The sequence below is a fragment of the Xiphophorus hellerii genome, chromosome 23, assembly GCF_003331165.1.
Source record: "Xiphophorus hellerii strain 12219 chromosome 23, Xiphophorus_hellerii-4.1, whole genome shotgun sequence".
Lineage (NCBI taxonomy): Eukaryota > Metazoa > Chordata > Actinopteri > Cyprinodontiformes > Poeciliidae > Xiphophorus > Xiphophorus hellerii.
Genome location: NC_045694.1, coordinates 23,656,567 through 23,680,606, shown reverse-complemented (window position 1 = coordinate 23,680,606; position 24,040 = coordinate 23,656,567). Strand labels below are relative to the sequence as shown.

Below are 24,040 nucleotides of genomic sequence, written 5' to 3'. Positions count from 1 at the left end.
TTAGAGACTTGGTTGCAAGGGAAGAAACACCTCAAAGCTGAGGGATGGGGATGTAAACGGTTCACGCTACAGGTTTTACAGACCACAGGAAGCCTTTGTGCAGAGTGCAGGGTTGTCAGGTCTCTAAGCTACTGACTTTAGACAGTAATTAGTTTGACTTTCTTGTGTTTATAGGGCAAATTGCCATGTAAATGTTATTTCTTTTAAGTGCTATTCTAAGTTATTTTGTCTAAAATATGATATATGCTCAGGATCAAAACCAACTCAAATTTAAAATATTTCAAAAATGTTCTAACACCCAGAATAAAAAATAAAACAAATATGTAGTTTTCTTTTTATAAATCAGTTGCGTTCCATCATACCCTGTATTTGTTCAAGTCACTTGAATTACAGCTATTTTTATTTTTGGTGAATCAAAATTCAACATCTGAGCAAAACTAAAAGTCTTAAGTGTCTAAAGCATTGGTGCTTCCTTATGTAGGATGACTGTATAAACATGCATAGAGACACTTATTGCATCTACACAAAGATATTCCTGACCCAAGTGCCTGATAATTCCCATGTATGATATAGAACATCATGAGATATTTCATGTGAAACATGTTTTTACCTAGAGACAACGTCTGGTGGGTACTTAGTAACCAAGTGATAACTTGTGTCTCTTTCAGCCTACTTGTTAAATTAAAATTAAAAATATATAAATTTACTTTAGAAAAGCGACAGCATTTGTGTCTCTGTAAAAACTTGACCACTCTTAGCTGTCGTCCCCCAAATGAGCCTCAGTTTTTCATGAGAAGAGGGAAACGACAAATCAAGCAGACATCCTGCAAATAATCAAGCGTCTTCAGCTGCTCATTCTAAACAAGAGGAACAGTAGAGATGCCCCAAATGCTCTAGTCATAGGAAATATTTCCATGAAATCTACAGCAGACGGCTGAAAAACCATTGTACACAAACGGTTTTGTTCTGGCAAGTTTTCATTGTGTTCTTAATTCCTAATCGGTAAATCCAGCATCTTTATGTAGCTGCGGCTGCAATCTGTGCTCGCGCAGGTACACACTATGCGACTGCAAAAGTTATGAGGGCACACAGATTTGTGTCATAAAGTTTTATGTCAACGCTGTGGAGAGAGATGTCAATTACAACGTGTTCCCAAGCAAAACCGGAGAATACACTCTCCCCATCCCCTTAGATCTGCCATGTTCTCAGCCCCCCCCAGCACTTGTTTATGTGACGGGAGGCTGTAAATATCTGCTGCATAATTATGAAGCACCACTGCCCTCAAGTAATGTCTGGAATGTATCTTCAGCTGGTTACCCTAACTGAATCCCCTATGTAGTGAACAGCAGGGGGTATCTCGCATGTGTCTCATCTTGGCTGTATCACCATGGTGTTGTGCGCTCAAACTAAACCTGGGCTTTATGTTCGGAGTTGCACATTGCATTTGCTAAGTACATTCCACGAGGCAAGGTTTTGCTCTGAATTGATTCCTGACAGAACAATACAATCTTAATAAGATGTTTAGCAAGATGTTGTATTGTTCTGTCAGGAATCAATTAATATTGATTCTTATTAAGGCTATTGTTGGATAGAGATGGATTTTTAAAAAACAAACATTTTGTGTATTGATAGAAATGTTCAGAATGATTCAGTTCTATATTTCTGCTGTGAATTGGTGGGATGAGACAAACTAAGTAAAAAAAAAATAGATTAATAAAAACAGGTGGCTCTGCAGCAACAGTAACAACTATATGCTATGCATCGCGTTCCAATAGAGCAGTACACATTTCTGCTTGTAGAAAGAAACCTTCATTAATAAGCAACTGATACTTGCTGGATTTAAGTATGAGCATATAGGCACACTTCCAGCTGAAGGCGTGTGTCGTGTAAAACGGAGCTAGTGCTTAGAAAAGTTTTGTCAATATCTTATTTCCTGAAAGCATTGCTAAGATGAAAACAACACTTTATTGAATGACCTTTTGATTCAGTTTCAACCTTCAGTCTTCTTTAGTTTTTGCCATTAACTACCGGGAATTGACGTACATTTGACTTGTTCTTGTTGTTTTTTTCCTGACATTTGTTCATTTGCATCCCTTTTTTAAAACCCTTACATTGCATAGAGATGATCAAAGAGCACACTTACTGAGAAGAAGAAGCAAGAAGCTAACAAAAATATTCCACATTCTTATTTAAACACCAAGCAACGACGAAGGCTGTCAGCAAAATGTTTTTAAAATGTGAATATTACTCAAAATAGATATTTCTTTAACACAGATTTTTTTTTTTAAGAAAAAGACCAGACTGAAAATGACCCAGGGAGACGGTCATGAAGCTGACAGAAACAGTGAAGGACCTGCGGGGCACCGCAACAAGTACTGGTTGTGTCCTACATGTGTCAGGGAAAATGTGTTACGGTCACGTTAAATATGACGAAAATCTTTGAGCCTTGATTCCAAATGGTAGGTTTGACAAAAACAACGTGGCATATTGCAAAAAAGAATGCCAAGCTCTCAATGCAAAATAGTAGTGGCAGCGTTAATCTCTGGGGTTGCATTCCTCAAATGCAACTTTTGTCAAAGTGGGTAGAGGTATGGAAAATAGCATAGAGCAGTTAGCTTTGGCCCCAAAACATGAAATGATCCAATAAAAAGCCCAAGATTAAAGTTGCAGCATGTAAAAGGCGTTGGGGATGAGCAGCACATAAACAAGCATTACTCACATCCTCCTGGCTCTGATTGGTTGTTTCTAGTTATCACTGGGAGAAAGCAGAGGAGCTTTATGTTGTTCACAGATCGTCTATCTCTTGGATCAGAGATTTGATTAATCTAGCAAAAATAGTTTCCTGAAATAGTGCAGAAGGTTGAAAAATACAAAAAGCACCAGGTTTGGCTGAGTTCAAGACACAACACAAGGTCACAGTACCAATCTCCCAAAATACGACATGTTAAGTAAACAAAAGTGTTTAATAAGTGAGTAGTGAGAAGTATGTTGAATATTTATTGTACTTGTAATTATATTTTCTTTTTATGGACTGTAGGCTTGTTGCTAGGTGATTTCTTTGATATCCAAGAGGTGATGTGCTTCATACATATATATATAATTATTTGAACAAACTAAACACATCAAACAATTGCAATTGCTGCACATAGTATTGTATTTTTCTGACAAAAAAAAAATCCAATTAACAGTTTCTGCAAGCCTTCCAATATAGCTGTTCACAGACAACCCTGCAAAAATGAACAAAATCAAACAGTCGCTTTAAGTTTAACGCCGCACCAGATCAGTCTGTCTGCAATGAATCAGCAACCCTCCAATCATTAATTAGTGAACTTCTCTACCTGTGGGCCAGCCTGCCACATTTTCCCGTAATTGATGGCACAAGAACAAAAGAGGGTGAGCGTGATTACCGATGAGATTTTTAAACACATTTCAATAAAAAAAACAACTAATTTGCCATTGTTTTACAGGTCTAAAAGGTCGCGTGAGTGTACCACTGGTGCATCCGCACGTTCTGCACATTCGATGAGGTGACAGGGCAGTGATGATATAAGAGCACAAAAACAGCAATCTCCCATGTCATTATAGGCAAAAGAACAGAGAAATAGAGAACTGAGGGAGGCTGAAACAAACTGGAGGAAGGGCAGATGGAAAAAAAAGAAAGAAAGGGAGGAGAGGGTGGATGTGGTCTTTAATAACCAGGGTAGCGGAGGTTCAGCAGCCAGACATGAACAGCCCAGTGGACACCAGAGGAAGGGCAATGGGGTCACCCAGCACAGAGGGGGAGACGTCGGGCATCACACCCACAGGAGATTGATGCGTTTCCCAGCAATCTACAAGCCCATGAAAAAGGGCACTGTCTGCTGGCGAGCTTAAAAAGCAACAAGGGAATTGGTGTACAAAAGTTCATCTGGCACTGTCATAACACTGCAGCATGACAACATAACCTAATAACATCAACAGCTTCACAGGTGCGGTGGCTGTAGTCTCCCAAAGAGCAGGACAAGAGGGACAAACTCTTCGTTTCACTCGCACCTGATGCATGCAGATGAATGCACTACATGTTCTTGGTTTTGCTCAAAAATAGACTTGCTTTCACTCCTATGCTTGGTTGGATTCATAGCGACCATCAGTAATGTTCCTTCCTTCACTTCACATCTTTTGTCTTCTGGTTTGAGAGTTATCTTGCAAAAGAGATTTTTAATCTCAATGGAATTTTCCTGGTGAAATAAAGGTTAAGGAGGGGGGGGGAAAAATCCCTGTGCTGGATTCTTCCTGCTCTATTTGTTCTCAAACTTAGACTCCTCCAAAGTCTCTACCTGACCTGCCAGATTGATCAGTGTTAGTTGAAAATCGTGTTGCTCACCAAATTGCTGACTACTTCGCTGTATGTGTTGCCCACCTTCACTCTGTACAAGATAAAGGGCCTTCAAAATTCTTCGATATAGAATTAAAGATTAATATGTGTCAACTATTTTTTAAATAACTGATTCTTAAATCCAGCGCACATATAACACACAGGGTTTGTGTCACACACAAACTTTAAACTAAGCAAAACGACCAATTCGTGAGTTAAATGTGAACTTTTAGTTCATTGAGCATGTACTTTAAGCAGCTGGTGACCACATCTGAAATTCACTCTCCATATTTGTTCAGTCATCTCAATGTAATGTCATACCATCTCATTTATATATTTAAAATCCTTTTTTTTTCAGCATAAATTAATAATTAAACATCATCTTAACAAAAATGAATGCTGCAAATACAGTATATCATTCCATTGGTAATGAATCCATTAAATACATCAGTTTCACTTTTAAGAGTGAATCTCTAAAATATTCTGATGTATCTTGAGGTAAAATATAACGTGTCTCAATCTCAATCTGGGTGTCTATTTACATCCGACATCGGGTGTGAAAATTAAAACTGTCCCTTTGTTTACCTCATTAAAAAAACCAACATATGACCACCTCATTTCTCTAACGAAGCTCTTGTTCCTTTATCATTTGATAATATTTTGCTTTTTTCGTCCCATCGTCTCTCGAAAACCAAAAACGCAACTTTTGATTTATTCAGCCGTGTTGAATGCATCTGAAGGTCTGCGGCGCATCTTAATACGTACAAACAGCAGAGATTAAAACAGCACTTCAGCCCTAAAATAATTACGTAGCATTTTGAATGAAAGTCTGCTGAGATATTGGACCCACGCATTCGCAAAAAGTAAACTTTAGCACCACAAACAAGTTTGTTAAACAGTTAACTTTAGATGGAAATGAACAGTGACTACCCAGAAACTCCAGTGCCTTACTAATTAGGAGACCTCTTAAGGCAGGTGGTTGCAATGGGTTTTATCTACGTGAATAAGACTTTACATTTATGTGTTGCTTTGGGTTGGTCCGTCACATAAAATCCCCTATAAAGTATGTTAAAATGTGTGTTCGCGAGGCACTGTATGCTGACCGCAGCTTTCCTTCTGCAGCAAACGCGTGGAAAGCTGCAGAGGCTCGGAGCTTTACATTCAAAAAGCCGCCTTCAAAGAGCTCCAGCTGACTCTTTGACACATACCTGCGTGTTGGAGGAGAGAGTCAGCCCAGTCAGTTCCCCATAATTTCAAGTGCAAATAAAATAACCTTCACCAGGGCAACCTGTTTTAGAAACGCATCTCGCGCCGGATGTACAGTACGCCGACAAGCCTTTTGTTGTAGTTTAAACAGCAGAAAACGTCTGCGGGATTCGCGGGGCCAGTGTCTCCCGTCAGGCCCCTGCGTGTCGCCTCCTTTGTCAAGCATTGTTTTCGGAGCTGCATGGGAGGATCAAAGCCCATTTAGAACTGTGGCTCCTTCCTTCAAAGCTGCGCCAGCCGTTGCATGAGCATCTTCAAAGGAGGACGGGTTTTCATTAATCACCGCATTCAGTCTAGCGCTGTAAAGAGGTGAAAGGAATGCACTTAAAGCCTAACCTTTCTGAGTGACATCGACATAAGCCTCAAAGCTTTGATTATGCAATGTTCATAGGAGAAGATGTAACGCCCCCCCTCACCCCCCTTCTGACACGCACGCACACACGCCTGCACGCCCACAGCAACGAGGCTATGAGCCGACAAGTCTGAAGAGAAATACTTTGGGTGTTTTGATTTTAAAATCACCTCAGCTTATTTTGTTCTTTAGTGGTGGGTTTTCTCTTACAGGGAAATATCGATCCATTTGCTCATGCACCTGTCTTCGCTCAAATAGAGTGAAGCTGTTGCTGCAGCGATATTCCCTCTACGCCTTCTTTCTTGTGTCAGCTTGGGCAGCAGCAGGAGGGAAATACGTGATTCAACACTGCCTCTAGTGGAGCGAGCGTGCATCTCTCGGAGGCACACTGTAAGCAGCAGCTTCAGTACAGTCCAGAGCAGATGCTGCAGTCCAAAAAATAAATGAAAGTGTTCATTATCTGCAACTCTTGAACCGGCGTGGATCCCCCCCATATCGAGCTGCTCACATCCAGCCGACTTTTATCCGGTTAATGTGGTTAATCAATTAGAAGTTGTCGTCCCCCGAGGGTGCTCACATTAACTTGAGTATAGGTTTTCACTTAGAGGGGATCAGTGATCTCTGCAGTGGCATCCCCCTCCAGACTTCTTTCATTATCTAAAATGAGAGCATATTGAAGGAGGGCACCAAGGTGGAGCAGGTGAAGGGAGAGATTAGTGCGGAGTGGGTCACATTTAAGTCCCGCCGCCACACCTCAGCGGTAAAGTCTCTGTGCATCCATCAAATAATGTAATCCATCACCATCTGCTTTTGACTGATCATGAAAAATGACACGGGCTGCATTTGGAGATTACAGAATTCAGACGGTGTCAATACGGCAAAAGAATAATGCCGACTCTTTAGTCTTTAGTCCAACTGCAGGAAACTCTTGAAAAGCGTTGATATCGTGCCTTGTAAAGGTGCTTATACAGGTTTACAGCTATTCAAAACTACAGGGAGGCTCAATGCTCTCATAAAAGATATACAAAAAACAATAAAGCTTGTAGCCTCTTCTGGCATTTTCTGTAGATCAGTTAACCACGCATGCCAAGACTTTTATCAAGTACTTGAAAGAGAAAAAATAAAATAAAACTTTTAAAAATAATCCAGAAATTACATTTCAAGAATGCCATTTCCTGGAAACTAAAATCAAAGCCATTTCCAAGCCTTTACTTGAAGAGACACAGATAACTGTTTGTAACAGTGGCAATAATTATGTCTAGAGGAGTCAAGGTGAGGTTTCAACACCGAAGATCGCCGTACCAACCATTAATCAGAGTGGTGTTGGCATCATACTTTTAGGGTGCTTTGCTGTCAGAGGTATTTTTGTCATTGGACATATAGACAGATAGAATGAATAATAATAAAAAATGACTACCTTTACATTCTTCAGTGATCAACAGCTACAGTGTGTCCTAAAGAAAAATACTCCAATCAGATCTCAAAACTGTTTTCGATTGAACAAATGGGGCTAAAATTAGAATTTCAGAAAGGTTTCCCCAAAGTCATGACAAACACACTATTAAAAATTTATGAAATATATTCAACAGCCAGCCAGAATTAGGCCAGACGCTTCTAATCTGTACTGAAACGGGCCGAGGTGTAATTTGGCAAAGAGCATGCAAGCATATCGTTAAGGTTGTATATTTTAATAGATGAGCGCACTTGCCTCTAAAGCTTAATCAACACTCATTTTTTATTGAGAAGAATATATTAGATTTTGTTAGAATATGAATCCACAAATCAAAGGATACATTGGAAGAAGAAAAAACATACAGAAAACAAACTGAACATTGCACAAGTCCCCCCCTCAAAAAACATCAACAGTATTTAACCACCTCAAAATTTCATTCAAACCCTTTGGACCTTCTGTCTGTAAAGTGTAAATGCTTCCGTCTATAACAACATACTGTATGTCTCTGTAACCTCTCCTTTGATGTGAGCAAATCATTAAAGCCTTGGAATTTAAAGGATCAAACTGTGAATGCAAACTACTTTTGCGTTCAACACATTTCATTTCTGCGTTACCGATACACGTCGCACCACAAGGACATATTGAGAATAAACAGAAAACCTAGTTTATGATCTCTTTCCTTTTTAACCTGTGTGGAAGAGCATTATTGCTCATCAAAGCACCACAAGAACAAGCTATGCATGGCTAACAATTACAACCATGCCACTGAGTCGCACAGTGTAGAGGGGGGAGTATAACAATTAGCCTCATTGAAGTAAACAGCTGTAAATGGGTGAGAGGATGGCTGCATCGTGGACAGGTTGTACCATACCAACCCCACGGTGGTGGCAGCATTATGCTGTGAGGATGCTGGTTTTCTCTCTCTCTCTGGGACAGAGAAGCTTCTCTTCTCAAATACTGTAAAATGTGCAAAGACAGGTCTGAACAAGGAAAACCCACAGTGAAAAATGTCTGCGCTTCCGTGGCTTTCTTCTTTCATTGAATTGTAAATTGGGATTTGCATGAAATATGCTCCAGGATTCTATGAAATAAGCACGTTCAAATTAGATCAGGTTGAGAGGCTGAACCTATTTCTTTTGTCGCTGGAAATTGAAAAAGGACGTGGGGAAATGCATTTATGTTAAAAATCTGGTGTGTACAGTCACCCTTAGGTGTCACATAATTAGTTCAATTAAGTCCATGTGTGCACAATTTAAAAGTCACAGCTCTCAGGATAAATACTGGTGATGACCAGATTAAGCTTCCCAAAGCAATGAAGCATCACAGCAAATTAGGGGGAAAATTAGTTGAGTCTCTCGCACCTTTCGATACGTAGTTGTTTCACCTGCTTATTAAGTTTGGGTTTTGCAAAATAGCGCCATAAATATGCATGTGCTGCTGTTCATCTGCTTGTAGAATTGCACGCTGATTTAATGTTTTAATTGTTCCTCAATATTTAAGCCGTCAACCAATATCAAATCTGTTTCCCTGTTTGTGCCATCTGCCCCCTCTTTTTACTCTGCTTGCTCGAAGCAAATTAAATGTAAATTTGAATTATACCATATTTCCGCATGTGTTAAGATCATTTCATTATACAAACACTTTTTCTCACACTACTTGCTCAGTGTCATGCCTCTGCTGACATTACACAATCCAAACACAAGGGTGGATTCAAACACAACGGAGTCAATCAGAGCAGGAAAACATGAAGTCGCTCCTGATTTTATTTCTGTTTATTTTCGGCGCTTTATCTGCATCTCTTTTTCCCGAACAAATGAAATTATTTTAATGCCATAATGTTTTTTTTGTAAATCAGACGTTGGTTAAAAAAAAAACCCTCTTGTGCAGACAGATTCTGACGTTGACGAGCAAAGATTTACGATGACAGAGACTTTATTTATCATTGTTAATTTGATATATGTGATAGCTATTACGCTAGCTGTGATAACAGTGAAGGAGTATGAGAAAGGTCTATAAAGGGGAAAATGAAGTGTTACCAAAATATCATGAATAACAGGTGACTTCAGACTTTAGACCATTTGAACTCAAGCGAGCATTTAGACACAGCTGGATTTATATTCATGTCCTTTAGCTTCTCCCCGTTTTGTCGCATTGTATGCACAACACCCGTAGTGCATAGTTGTGAAGCAGAAGGAAATGAAACAACGTTTTTTCACGTCTCTACCAGTTTTTGCATATTTAAAGACAACAGTCACGACATGCGGGAAGTGTCGACGTTATTATTGCTGATTCAGCAAAGGGTTGTTTGTCGTTTTCTGCATGAAGTCTGCCTGTTCTCCCTTTGCAGGTGTGTTATCTCTATGGCCTCTACCCAACGTTAAAAACACGCTCACTAGACCAGTTGGCCACGCTAAGCTGCCTGTTCTGTAGCTGCATGTCCATTAACCATTGAAATTGAGCAAATTATTCCCAAAATAATTTGACTTAAGAGAAACACGGCAGTTTTGAAAAGAAAAAAAAAAAGAAAAAAGTTTTTGCTTTAGGATGAAGTGGTTTTTCGGCCATATCAATATAGATGTAATTCGCAAAAGTGCAATGGGAGCCCCTTTTTGGCATCACGCAAGTCATGCGATCAACACCGACATGTTACTACTGGCAAAAACAATGAAGAAGAGGACAGGAAGTAGTATGAGGGTGATGGTTCTTTTTGGTTTTTTTCGAATGATTGGCAGTCTTACCCTCGTACAGTTCATAAAAACAATCACGTTTAATCCATGCCTCTTTTTGAAAATCGCAGACAACAAATTCTCCAAAAACAGTGCACACATAGCTGCTCCCAGGTATAACAGATCTGTTGCTCCAACGCCTGAATAAGACACCGACGTCTCATCTCATGGCTGATAGATGATGAGTGCTAGCGCTGTGGCTGAATTATGAGCATAACTCATGTAACCGAATACATCCGTCGCTACCATGACTTTCAATGACTTATTGCGTGAGCAAGCTTCGTCCCGTATGATTTTAATATAATTTCTTCTTGAATAGAAACACTGCCTGAGCAAAGTTGTGTTTTTTCGACATTAGCAGAATATAGGCAACGATTTGTGCACATTTGTAATGGAAAGGCAGCTGGTGAATGTCGCCATGTGACGCTCCTGTGTTGTCTGTGACAGGACAGGTCAACAGGGCGTTGTGGGTCTACGACAAAATGGAAGTGTTTTTGTGTGCATAGTAAATTAACAGGTATAAAATATGGATGGATGTGAGGGTTTTCCACTTTACCTTGCTATTAATAGTATATTTCTATTGACAGATCTGTCTTCTGCTGCCTCACTGCTGTGTTTTGGTTTAACGCTTAGGCAATTAAACACTAATTTTAAATATAGGTTTTAATCTTATCTGCATATGTAGAAAAAAAAACCCAGATTGCCATTTCCACCATTTGTAATCAGATGTCTGTAACGTCAGGCAAACCTTGTGCAAAATATAACATAAACAAGCTTGGTCAGCTAGCAGACACTGATAATTATTCATGTTTCTGACAGAGATGAAGCCACAGGGCGCAAATGCAGCCGCACAGCGTACTTCCCTGCTTTGCTGCGTCACTCCTGTCCTCCAGTCTCCATCTTCAGATCACCCTTCCCATCACTGATTCCCTGTACCAGACTGTTCTCCTTTCAGCACTCCATCATAGCAGCTCGGAAGCCCTCCCTCGGTAAGAAGTGATGTAGAGGACTACACTAACACACCCCCTCGGCCTCTATTATTAACCCATCCGAGCCCTCATTTCTCAGAGCCCGGAGAAACACTTGCACACGATTACGAGCTGACAGAATAATCCGGAAAAAGAAGATAACACCGACGCACAAGCTCTTCACTCAGCTATTCACTGGTGATAATCAGAGACTGCTCGCCTTCTTGTGTTGCGATTAATGATTTAACTTGAATTTGCTAGACGAATTAATGAATTATCAAGTGTTGCTTTACAGTGATGACAAGACCATTTTTTTTTTTCATTTTTTTTGTTCCCTCAGCCACACGGCTACAGTGGCCAATGGTAAAAGCTAAAAGCGGCATTATTACCATAGTATGCAATATTCAAACAAAAGATTTGTCATCTAATGAAGAAAATTGCATTTCACTGCATGTATAATTCATCGCCATCAACCTTAATCTAGTACTCAGCACCGCTGAAGTAGACTGCAGATACATAACTGGAACACACAAGTAATTTATCTGAATCAGTAAACTAATGTAAATTAAAATGAAAATCATTCGGATACATTTTCAGGTCTTCAGAGGAATTAAACAGACACGCAAATAAGCTGATGAAGATTTTCAGTATTGTTCAAGGTGTTTTTATTTTTTGCAGACTTTTGACACATAAAAGTTTAAATAAATGTGGTGTGGGTTATTTGATATTAGAGGCAGTTTTAAAGCCAACAGAAAACGATGGATTTCCACGGCCTATCCATCAAACTATAAATCCTTAAGGCTTCTCTGAAAACTCAAAAAACAAAAAGGGCACTGAAAGGTTTGCCGTGGATTGATGCATTTACTAGAGAAAAAATGTGGGATTTTTTTTGGCATTGTTGGGTTTAGTAAAAGAAAAAAGAAAAAAACAACAACTACCAATCACTAAAAAGTATCGAATAAGGGAAAATTGGCTGATTTCGACCTCTGTCCTTCTGTAGAAAAAACAACAAATAAAAATAACAACAAAATAAGTCTACCAGTTGCTCAAAAGGTTTGCGAGGACACGACTTCATGTTTGTATGTACACAATCCATTTTTTTCCACCCCCGACTTCTCTGCCAGTGGTGCATGACCAAAAATGTGTTTTATGTTATTTTGATGTGTTGCAGAGTCTTTTTTTTTTCTTTTCTTGCTTGACTGAACCGGTGTTCCTTTATTACTCCATCCCTATCAGAAGAACTGCCATTCCCGGTGTGTGAGGGGAAAAAAAACAACCTTTGCCTCCCAGTGGTGTGTATCGAATTCCTTTACCCGCTAGTACAGCTAGTGCTGCTAGCTAGGAAACAGAGTAAGTATAACTGCTCCCTTTCTCTAGCCCACCAAAGCATTGATTTATACATAGCCCACTGCAGCTGGGAGCTGCAGATATCAGAGGAAGTCAGCTTATTCATAGAACAAAAAAAAAATACAGTTGTTTCACACAAGACATCTCAGAGGATTTAAGTCAGTGTAGTTGAAGGTGTATCAGAGTGCACCAAATTCAGGTGCATCTCAGTAAATTGGAGCATCATCATAAAGTGAAACTTGTTTGTTCACCACATGAAGAGTGATATAGTTCAAATATTAATACAATAGCATAAACAAAGCCAACAGGAGCTGATTTTTACACACAAATGTCAACCTAATAATATGTATCCCCAAGTGTTTTACAGTTAGATGCTGTTATCTTTGGCAGTGTGGCTCCGTGCCAAATCCTGGTGGGGAAAAAAAATAAAATAAAATGAAATCAGCCTTTCCAGAAAGCTTGCTATCAGAAAACAGAAATAAGTACTCAAGCGATTTCACAGACTTTGAAATGGATAAAAGACAGAGGACGACACCAGCAGACGGTATGGCTCCTCAAATCGTCATCATGGAAACCTCACACTTCCTCTAGACTCTGGGACCTTAATTTCCGAATGAAATGCCAAATTTGCATTCCTCTGAAAAGAGGACTTTGAACCACAGAGCAACAACCCACTTTGCTTTCTCTTCACTCAAAAGTAGACAGATTTGATGTTGTAGCTGGCTTAGCGGAAGCACAATGGCTCTGTTATAACTCATATCCTGTTCATTTCTGTCCTTGTGAATCTTCCTTAGACTCTTGGAAATGCTTTACTCTATAATCACAAGAGGAACATTGTTGGTTATTCAACATTTATCATATTTTACAAACAGTACGACATCATTGTCCTTCGACTGAGTTTGGTAGTCACTCAGAGACGATGCGCTGCTGATCTCTGAGGCATGAGAGAAATGTTTCATTTGTCAATGTGTAAGAAGTGCTAAAGTCACCAATAATACGAGAAGAGCAATCAACATTTAAAGTCCTGGACTAATGTGTTATTTGTGCTTATGTAGTAAAAGTGTTGGAACAGTAATTAAGTTTCGATACCATCTGTTTGTTTTTTTTTTTGTTTTTTTTGCTTAAAGAAAGTAATTGTCGACTAAATCACGTCTACATTCAGGTGCCTGAAAACAGCCATTGGCATCAAATCAACTTTCACTTCAAGTGAAATCTCTACTAAATGTGTCCTAGATGTCCAGGAGCCTTGGTTAGACTTTTACCAACAAAATGTTCAATGTTCTCAAACATCAATGTGAACACAAATAAACACTTGAAGTAGAAAGTTTGTAAAGAAGGTTTATCACTTTTTGAATTGATTTACGGACATAAATACAGTATTTGATGAGTCGATTTAGACGTACCTAAACAAGCAGCCATCAGAACCAGAGTCGGATTATGAAATGATCCTATGCATCAGCACTAATCAGCCCTAAGAAAAGGTTAAGCTCTGTACATTCGTTGGCATTTACTTCTTGGCCTTTTTTCTCTTTCTTTCCAATAAGTGCCAATTCCCCGGTATATGTGTCTTCGTTTGTGTTTCGCTAATTCCGCACACAGCAGGTGGGTGGGGGGTGGTTCACCTTCTAACTCTGAGAACAATTAGGAAAAGAGACGGAGAAAGGAAGCGAGCGACGACTGCGTCTTTCACAAGGCAATATTTAAACAAGAGAAAAAAACAGGCAAGTGTTTGGGAATGCAAAGAAAGCGAGTAAATAGAGCAGGACAGATGGGAGGAAAGAGAGAAGCAGGAAAGATGAGAGAGATGGAACAGACAGAAGTGGGGAAGGGGAGAGAGAAAGAGGTGGTGATGGGGGGGGAAAGACAGGAAAAGAAGAAAGAGTCCAGGTCGGGAGTATGCGATCGTCTGTTGTGAGAGGAACCTTGTTGAGTGAGCCAGTGGCTGCGGTGTCTGGCGCAGCATCAGTCCGTGTGATCAGACGACGGGTGTCTGGCTCATCACCCAGTCACTTTGTTCCCCCTCTGACAGCCTCAAGGCCTGACTGCCTGACTGACTGTTAGTGAGAAAGAGAGGCAGAGCGACGGCATGAGGCATGTGGCGACGCCTCGCCGGTTGCCTCCGCCCGTCTCTCGGCTCGTGAGGAAAATTAGCAGCACGAAGCCGAAACGAGGTTGTCGCGAAAGGCCGGGCTAAAATGAGCTTCTCCCAGGAGGTCAGCCAGATAAACATCGACAGTTCAAACGACGCGCGCTCTCACTTCCTCAACGCATCTGTCGCGAATTTGGAGGGGGTGAAAAAAAAAACAACACAAAGACATGTGCGTACGCATGAAGCGGCAAGATGTATATCGGCTGTCTTGCCCACTGGCCCCCACGGGCCGTGATCCCATTGCCCAGATAGAATTCCTAATTGATGTGACAAAGTGCCTGGGAGTGTCCCGTTTCTCCGGAGTGGTTTTCTAAAACGCTGCTCTGACCTTCTTCCCCCCCCTCCCTCCTCTTCCCATCCTTCAGTCTGCTATTCCTTTCACAACCAAGTGCGATTCAAACGGGGCAAAAAAAAAAGAAGAAGAAGAAGAGAAAAAAAAAAAAAACAGTCTCTTGACATTCGACGGCCGGATATTATTATAATTGCAGAGTATTGACTGCGGCCACGCGGCTGGGCCGGCGATGAGAGGACAAATCAAACATCAAAAAGCTCAGCCAGAAAGCGATGGTCTTAGCAGAAAATGAAAAGCGTAAGCGACGTGTCAGCTTTCATCTTGTAAGATAATAGCCCAGTCATTGCTGCTAAGCAGACGTGGCTTTAGAGAGCAAGAGGAGGTGGGCTTCGCGTGCGGAAGCTTTTAAGATCTGTCACTCCGGGAAACATGACAGCGTCGCTAAAAATAATGCCTGCTTATAAACTCAATGTCAGGGGCTCGGGGCGTGTTGGGTGTCTACTTAAGAAACCGCAATCTGAAAAAAAAAAAAGAAAAAGAAAAAGACTCGGGTGTGCTTGCGCTCACGCACGAACGCCTTCAGCCTCGACGTTCCCACGTTTCAGCGTCTGCAGGCGGCTTGCAGAGAATGGCAGGAGTCGACCCTTTCTTTGTTTCCCTGTATCTAGATGGATGTTCTCGTTGGGTTTTGTTTCCCATTAATTAAGCAGGGAGGGTGTTGGTGTCAGTCACTATTAATTTGAAGGCGATGATGCGCCCGGCAATGTTTGTCAGTCTTCCTTTATTAAGCCACAGCGTTGTCACAGAAAATCAAGATTAATTTGTTGAATTTAATGATGTTTCGTTAGGCAACTAATTTTTTTTTTTTTTTTTTTTTCAGCTGTCGGCTTTACTGCGGTCGAAAAATCTATTTTGGAGGTACGCCTGTGAGAGGCAGGTTTAGATTGGGTGGCTGTAATTGGGTTTCTTCTTTTAAGCATTTTTTTGTTTGTCTGTTTTAATTACTAGGAAAGAGATGCTGATAGGTGTTATTTCATTCGATTAACTTTTTATCTGCGTTTGCTTTTAATCGTACGCGCTTTCAAATAAAAATCGTGTGAGAATCCATTTCCGGTGCCGAAACACAAGTAGACTAATGTCTTGATGAGATGAGATACTAAAAGTTCTGTTCTGCAAAACCTTTTTTTTTTTTTGTGGTATAATTGGATGTGAGTAAATTTGTTGACCAACATGGTTGACGCGTGCAGAAGTAGAACAGCTGATTTTACTGCGATATTGCACCTAAAGCTTTTTCCAAGGTTGGAGTTACCCAAAAGTCTGGTTTCATCCAGTCGCCCAGACTTTTCTGTCCCTTTTTTAAAAAATAAAACAGCCATTCTGCTCTGTGTGCCCTTGTAAGCCTGTGCATCCCCATGCCCGTGCCTCCTGAGGGTCTGCTAAAGCATGTGAGTCTGCAGCAGCGCTGGAATTGAAACCTGTTTACCACCCAAAAGTCTTGTTGTAGGCCATTTGCATTGTGGAATGAGAAACTGATTCAGATTCAGGGACGGTCTCGAGCCCCATTATTCCCCGTCACTTTCAAATCGAAATCAATTTCCCCAGCTCCTGTGATTCTCCTCTTGGGCTAAAATATTTGTGCTTCAAGTGTTGCCTGATGAAAGCGTTTTTTTTTATTATTATTATTGTTTTTTGGGGTTTTTTCTTAACAGAAGCTCTAAAGGACCTGTGCTTGGTGAGGTGGGAGGTGAGCTCCGTGTGCCTCGCGTACGTCTCAGTGAGACACGTCGCAAATGCGAGGCTGACCTGAGCTGCCCCGCAACTGCAGCGTTCGCACAGAGCAGCGTGCGCGTCTTAAACTGAAGGCAGACAACATCGCCAGCGTGAAACGCGTCCACGAGAGCAGGCGGGCTCACCAGCCCGAGAGCACGTCTCTGTTGCGGGGCCACGTTTGGTTGTGATGCGTGCCGTCTGAAGAGCAGCACGATCAGGCTGGCTGAAATCTGGCTGTGCCTGCTGGTAGCTGAGGGGGGACACTGATCTGTCAGCGAACCATGCAGACAGCTCTTAAGAGACTCTGGGCAAAGGCTGTTTGTGGGCCCTGTTTAAAACCCTCCCCTGTTGCTGAGGCTTAGTGTCACTTAAGAGTGTGAAAGATGCAGCACAAACGGCAGGGTCTCTTAACTGGATGCCTGCCGGCTGTAATGACGAGCCCTGCTCCGAAGAAATTACAATTCCGTCGGTCATTTAAAAGTTCAGCCGGCAAATATAACCCCCTCGACTGGTCCAAGGTTAACGCTTCGACTGGACTTGTTGAAACCCTGAAGTTACTTTTGGGACACGGTGGGAATAAAATAGCACATAAATCGTTTTTGTTTATTTTCCTTTAGAATTGTCCTAATAAAAGGTATAGATTCATTAGTCAGTGCAGCTGTTCACTCTGTTTGCATTGCCATGACATTTGCTCATGTTTTATGTCTCAATAGAGCTTTTTTTTAAAAAACTACTTTCTGTATGTGACTCATATGCATTTGCACTACAATAAATAACAATAATAATAATAAAAAAACAGTTTGTGAGGCTTTGGCAAAACTAACAAGGAACACTTTGTGGAAAACAGTGTCAGGATCTGTGTTTTCTGTGTTCATTTAGAGTTTTTTGTGTCCTTGCGTCTCTTCGTTGTCCTGTCCTCCCCTTGATTGTTCCCGGGTGTGTCTCGTCTCTGTGATTACCCTCCCGTGTATTTAACTCCACCTGTGTTCCTTGTTCCTGGTCGGGTCCTCGTCGAATGTGTGTTCTCTCTTCCGAGTTTCTGTTTTGTTTAGCGGTTGCTACCGGCGTCGAGCCCTGGCTTCAGCTCGGCCGTGCGGCCCGTTCCTAGAGTGTGTTTACCCTTCATTAAAAACATCATATTCATCTTACCTGGGTCTACAGCGTCTGCCTCACCAACCCTCACCACACCTCATGACAAACAGTTTATATTTCCATGTGAAATATACGGTTTTGTATATTTTCATCACACTCCCACTCTGTAGTGTGTTAACCAAGCATTATAATTAAAATATACATGATGGGTCAGCAGTAATATGAGGGTTTAAAGGCTAGTTATAGTGGAGCTGAACTCATCCTGTGGTTGTTTATACATTGTGGAACAACACCTGACCTTTCTTCCACTGTGAAATGCTCTGAACAAAGTCCTTCCTCCAAGCTCTGCGTTACATGGAGAATATTATGGAGGGTTTTATCATATTTGTTCACTTTTCCAATTAATCTATTTCTATATATAGCATCAAATATTTCTTAAGATAAAATTCTTAGTGCTTTTTGAATCTCTAAATTCACTGAGATGCTGCCATGTTATTGGCTGATTTTTTTATTCATGCTAACAAGCATTGGAACAGAGGTACCTAATAAATTGGCCTGTAAGTGTATGAAGCATTATGGTTGCGTTACCTGTTTTTTTTTTTTTTATTACTCCCCTTATTGGATTTCAAAATTCATTTAACAAATGATCAAGCTTTAATTAGCTTTTTTAATCAATAAAATAAACTGGGAATTTAAGCCCACACTTCTTTGTTTAAATAAAATCAGCATAATGAAAAAAAAGACAATAATTGAATTTGTTACTAATTCTTAATTAAACTCGCCATTATAATCAAATTTAAAGCACTAATAACTTAAATTGATTGAAGGATTTTACTGCTCTGAATGGCAGAGGTGAGTAATATTTCCTACTATGGGACAAAAGACAGACAGCAAAAGCTGCTAAACAATTAATAGGCTAGCAGTGGGAAATCAGAAACCACCCACCCATGTGTTTTACCCAGAAACCTACTGGGATAACTGATTGTTCTCTGGGTTATAGAATAAAAAATGCTAACAGCTAACAATTTAAGGCCCAGATGTTGCATCCAACTTCACCACATCCCCAATGCATGTCAACGAATCAACCGAATTTGCTAAATGCTATGCAAAGTGGCAAGGATGACAACTATTTCCAAAACAAGACGTCAACAGTTTATGTCTCAGATCTGGCGCAGTATTACCTGTGTAACTGAGTAGATGGGATTCAGGCCATCAGAACTCCAAACAAACGGTTCATATCCATGTGTTAAATAGTTACACATGGATTTTGATGACAGTAGTAGTGAGAAAATCCACACTAGTTTTATGACATCAATGGTAGACAACTAGAATAAATTGTCATGTAAAATGTATTATTGACCAAGACCAAACTGTGATGACTATTGACAACTAATCAAAATGTCTCCAATAACTCAGCTTCTGTCTGGATCCCCCAGTCAGCATGCTATAATCTACATTTTGATTTTTAGATAGAAATCTTAAAAATAATTTTAAAAAAAACTACAGTTCAACAGATCTCACATATTGAGATACACACCAGAAACTCCAAAACCTTGAACGTTAATACCTCAAGTTGTCACAACTTTTCACATAGCAACACTGTCATACCAACTTTGTTGAGAAAAAAGGTGTGAATTTAAATTTCAGTAGCTGGAAAAACCCAAACAGTCCCACTCACTCATCATCTGCACTGACACGGGAACTGATGAATATATAAATCTGTCTTACAACAAAAAACAGAGCATACTTCCCTCCTTATTTATTGGTCCGTGGCTGGTATCTTATGGATTGAGTAGTAACACACAAGACACAGAGCTGGCCATTATTCTGCTGCAACTCTGGGGCTTCATAACTCAATAAGAACATGGCTGTTGGTGATTTATGCCGAGGACCAATAGAGCCTGCACATAAATCAACTAGAGCTCACCTATCGCTTTCACTTACTCATGCTAGCTATTATTTATACTGCCACTGTCTGGCCCTGCATGATCAATAACCTTAATTCTAATTACATTCCGAGCAATCACCACTTTGAATGTTGAAACAACACAGATTTACGTCAAAAATGTTAATCAGAGGCGTTCGAATGAGCGACAGGAGGGGAGGAAAATCCCCCAGCAAGGTAGAGAGGCAGGAGAGGAGATTTGTGATTAAGCCAGAGGGTAGTGATGAGAAAGCTAGCGGCATATGGGATAAAGTTTACCAGAAATACCTGAGATCAGAGGTAATCTGATGTGTTCAGGCAAGGGGACAATGCTGTGCCGAAGAGAGGCCAGGACCGGATGAAGAGAAAGAGGATCAGTCTCAACAAACAAACAAAGCTTTTATCCACAGCCGGGCCACCTGTGGGCTTCCTCCGTAGTTGGGTATCGCCGCTCCTATCGCCTGTTGACTTGGGGTGGATTTGAGACAAGGATCAGACCAAGGCTGAAGTCAAAGTCTTGTGTTCATAATGCCGGGTGGATGCCCAGTGGAAGCATGTTACGATAAGGTCCCAACCCCGCCGCTGAACCTGCTGTTTAACTTCAGGAACAAATGCAGCATTGGGAATGATGATTTAAAAAAAACAGCAACAACAACAAAGAAGCATTTCTCCGTGGCAGTAACATGATTGGGGTCTGTGATCACATCTTCGCAGCAAGGAGAAGAGATTGTGCCTGTGACTGTGCTTGATAGATGGAGCGTGAGTGTTTGCGAGCTGTTTGCTTTTGATCAGAGCTGATACGAGCCAGGATGAGAGGACTAATCTTCCTGGCAGGACACGGACAAGGGGCGAGACATGACCCTTATCCTCACTGGTGTGTCTCAAGATGGGTTTTTGTTATTTGGTCCACTAAAAGAAAGGTAAAAAGCACATAAAGTCAACCAATTTGCTTTTAAATAGCATCTGGTTATGCAAAAAAAAGTCATAACACATGGTTCATGTTATTTTTTCTTCATTTATTTCATTCATTTATTTATTAAGGGTTGCCCAAGCTTGTCCATGTGTGTTTCTGCATGAAACTTTGTGTCCTGTTTACTGCAGAGTTGAGGGTTTTCTTTAATCTAGAGCACTGCTGTGGTGACACACAAACAGAGGTGAGAGTGAGGTTAATTGGATGAAAAATACAACGAGGTGAAACAAAAGGTCACCTACCAGGAAGAACTGGAAAAACTGAAAAAAAGTCAAAAACCTACTTTATGCAACTTTACTACTGCTAACTTTTTATCTTTGTTTTAAAGGTTCTGATGGAAATGAAGACGACCGAATACAAACCTGTAAGATGACCAAATTGTTTTTATTTAAAACCAACTTTAATGAGCTAATAAGTTAAATAAGCAGTGCTGTCAACTTGACGACTTGTTGTTTTACATTACCTCACTTGAACCAGAAACACAAACGGCTTATTGTTACTCCTGTTGGGAAACAAGCACTGTAATACCAAATAATGCCCTGGTGGTGGGATAACACAACAGAAATCATGATCTTAGGAAACTATTATGATTCATACCTAATATTTACAGTGCATGGTAACCTATGGCTATAAAACTGAACTGAAAGAAAGCCTTTTTATCTAGAAACTATAAATCATAAAAATTGTACTTGTTAAGGTAAACATTTATTACAATTTACATTCAAAAATATTACCTCAAACATTATTTTCTTAATAATCAGTGAATCGTCATTATAAATATCACAACAATCAATACTATCTCTTAATTGCTGTTCCCACTGATATTTTGACATCTTATCTTTGTTAATGGGTTTTGAGTCTTTAAGTTTCACAGGCCTCCTTGTCTCTTTAGCTCCCTCCACAGATTCCCTATTAGATTGCAGTTGAGACTCTGACTGGCCAACTCCAAAATATTAATTGTCCAGCCAATAAATATTAGTAAAATAAAACAAAACAAAAAAACTGCATTAAACCTAAATCTCCAGTATAAGGGGTATGAATAATATTCGGTATAATTGCAATTATTTAGAAAATCATTATGATTTAAAATCTGACATGATCATAATAGTCTCAGGAAATCTTCAAATACAGGAAGATATGTATTTTACATGATGGTAGCCCAGTGAAAAGCATTTACAGGCAGGACTTCCTTCCAACTGCAGTCAGGGCACAAAATATTGTTTGTGTCCAGCCTGCAAGTGGGTCAAAGTAAAGGTTAACAGCTAAACTGGAATTAGGAAAGCAAAAAAAAAAAAAAAAAGACAAAATAACCATTAACCTTTCTAGGGTCACTTCACACTGTGCACAGCTCAGCGTGAAGTGTTGAAAAATATAGCGTTGAAAGAATAGACAAGAATGTCCAAGTACTTATAAGCATAGTTAAGGTATATTTATCAGTGTTTTGTTTTCCCCCATCACAATAACTTTTTTTTTACAACATAACTTCTACAATTTCACAAATAAGGTAATTTTTAGCAAGATTTAAGACAGTCGGTGGCTACTTTAAAAAAAAAAAAAAAATTTACTGAAGAGCAACTAAAGTTTTAGCATAGTAGGGCTGTCTGCTCAGGTAGCCAGTTTGCGATTAGCTGCTTAATGAAACATGCTGGCTTTAGCTTGTAAAGGCGTCATTTCAAAATTACAGTCACAGTTTTCACACCATGACTGTCCAAATTGAAAAGTGTTCAACTAAAAGTGGACTCAAAACTCTACACACCCTAAAAGCATGAAATACATGTTTCTATACATCAGTGTCTCAGCAGAGTTTGCCTACAACCTCCAAAATATCTCCCAGCAGATGCGTTTCACATGCCCTTACATCAGCTTTTATCAAACAAGATTTGTCTCCTGTTTGTTAAACTAATTGGCCTTCATCCTAAACTTGAAACAAATCATGTCATGCATTCTATTATAAATCTACCCCAGTGGAGGTGCTTGTCAATAACAAAGAGAGAACGAGAGGAGTGTGTGTTGGGGTGAAACATAGTTGCGTGGCAGCGGGGGCACAGAGCAGAAACACATCATAGTTGTTGTTTAATTTGATGATGTCTCCAGCGAGAGCAATGTGGGCGTGCAGCTGGCTCAGATCTATCTTCCCCTCTCTGTTTTCCAATGTGTTTTTAACCACTAGATCATTGTAGCAATACACTGGTGGTAGCGTTCCGGCGTTACCCTGCCTGCAGCATCGATCCTCACAGCTTCATTTACAACGCTATGGATTTCTGCATCGGGGAGGAGGGGTGAGAGACGACTGAGGACAATGACTGACAGAGAGAGAGAGAGAGAGAGAACAAAATACATTATTTAGGTCTTTTGACTTTGTTTGCCAAAGTTTAGTATGATGCATTATGGGGAAATTTGAGTTCAATTAAAAGACTAAAACAAATAAATAAACGGTTGTGTTTTTCATAATAATAGAAATGGAAAAATCATATGTTTTGTTGTTTACCGGAAATAAAGGAATTTATTTCTCAAGTTTTTATGTTTCAACAGAGTGAAACATCATTCACTCATATTTTCTTCACTGCCGCTGTATGCACATTAATCAGAAGAAAAATGCCGGAGAATTTTGGAAGAAAATGACTTTCTTCTCCTTTTGAGTTGAAATCCATCTCTGGATTTGTAAAACTGTTTTCACTAATTTCAGATTATGTTCAAATGTCTCAAGAGAAGAAAGAACACTGGGATTAGGAATGTTTTAGGTAAAATCTGTAGCCTGTGCATAATAACCCATTCCAGGTTTGACCATCCTATTTTCAGTGAGGGGAAATAAGCATTTGATCTAGTCATGATTTGTCAGGTTTCCCCATTTTTAAACAATGTAGAGATTTGTCGTTGTTTTCATGTGTCTCTGGTACACTGTAGCTGAGAGACATCTTGAAAAAAAAAAATCCAGAAAATCAATTTGTGTCATTTTTAAATAATTAATCATACAACAGTGCAAGATTTTAATTCATGTCAGCACACTGCGTTGCTCAGTAACTTTTGAGACAATCCCTTCTCACAAAATGTTTTGAGTGTTTCTGTATGACATTGGGACTGACATAAAAGTTCATGGTTTTGTTATTATTATTAATGAAGGTCTCTACTGTGGATGTTATCTTGATGTTTTATGTTACTCTTATGACTGAAGTGCAAGAAAGTCATGTGTACAAACACTTAATTCACAATCTCAGCACTTTATGCATTCCTCTAATTAACCTTGTACCAATATATCAATGTGTGCTTTACAGGGGCATTGCATCTACATATTTTATGTTCAACTTGATTAGATGACAAGTATTATTCTCTTGTGAATGTTGCACTAAAATATTAAGATGCAGCATTTACACTAAATA

At 39.9% G+C, this 24,040-nt stretch overlaps 1 long non-coding RNA gene across 1 annotated transcript; it reads right to left on the bottom strand.

Moving 5' to 3' along the window:
- Window positions 1-20,703: 20,703 nt before the first annotated feature.
- Window positions 20,704-22,986, bottom strand: LOC116714815 (uncharacterized). The gene is made up of 2 exons (XR_004338134.1): window positions 22,875-22,986; window positions 20,704-20,825 (listed from the first exon to the last, which is right to left on the bottom strand). It is a non-coding gene; the product is annotated as an uncharacterized LOC116714815 (long non-coding RNA).
- Between the last annotated feature and the right edge of the window lie 1,054 nt (window positions 22,987-24,040).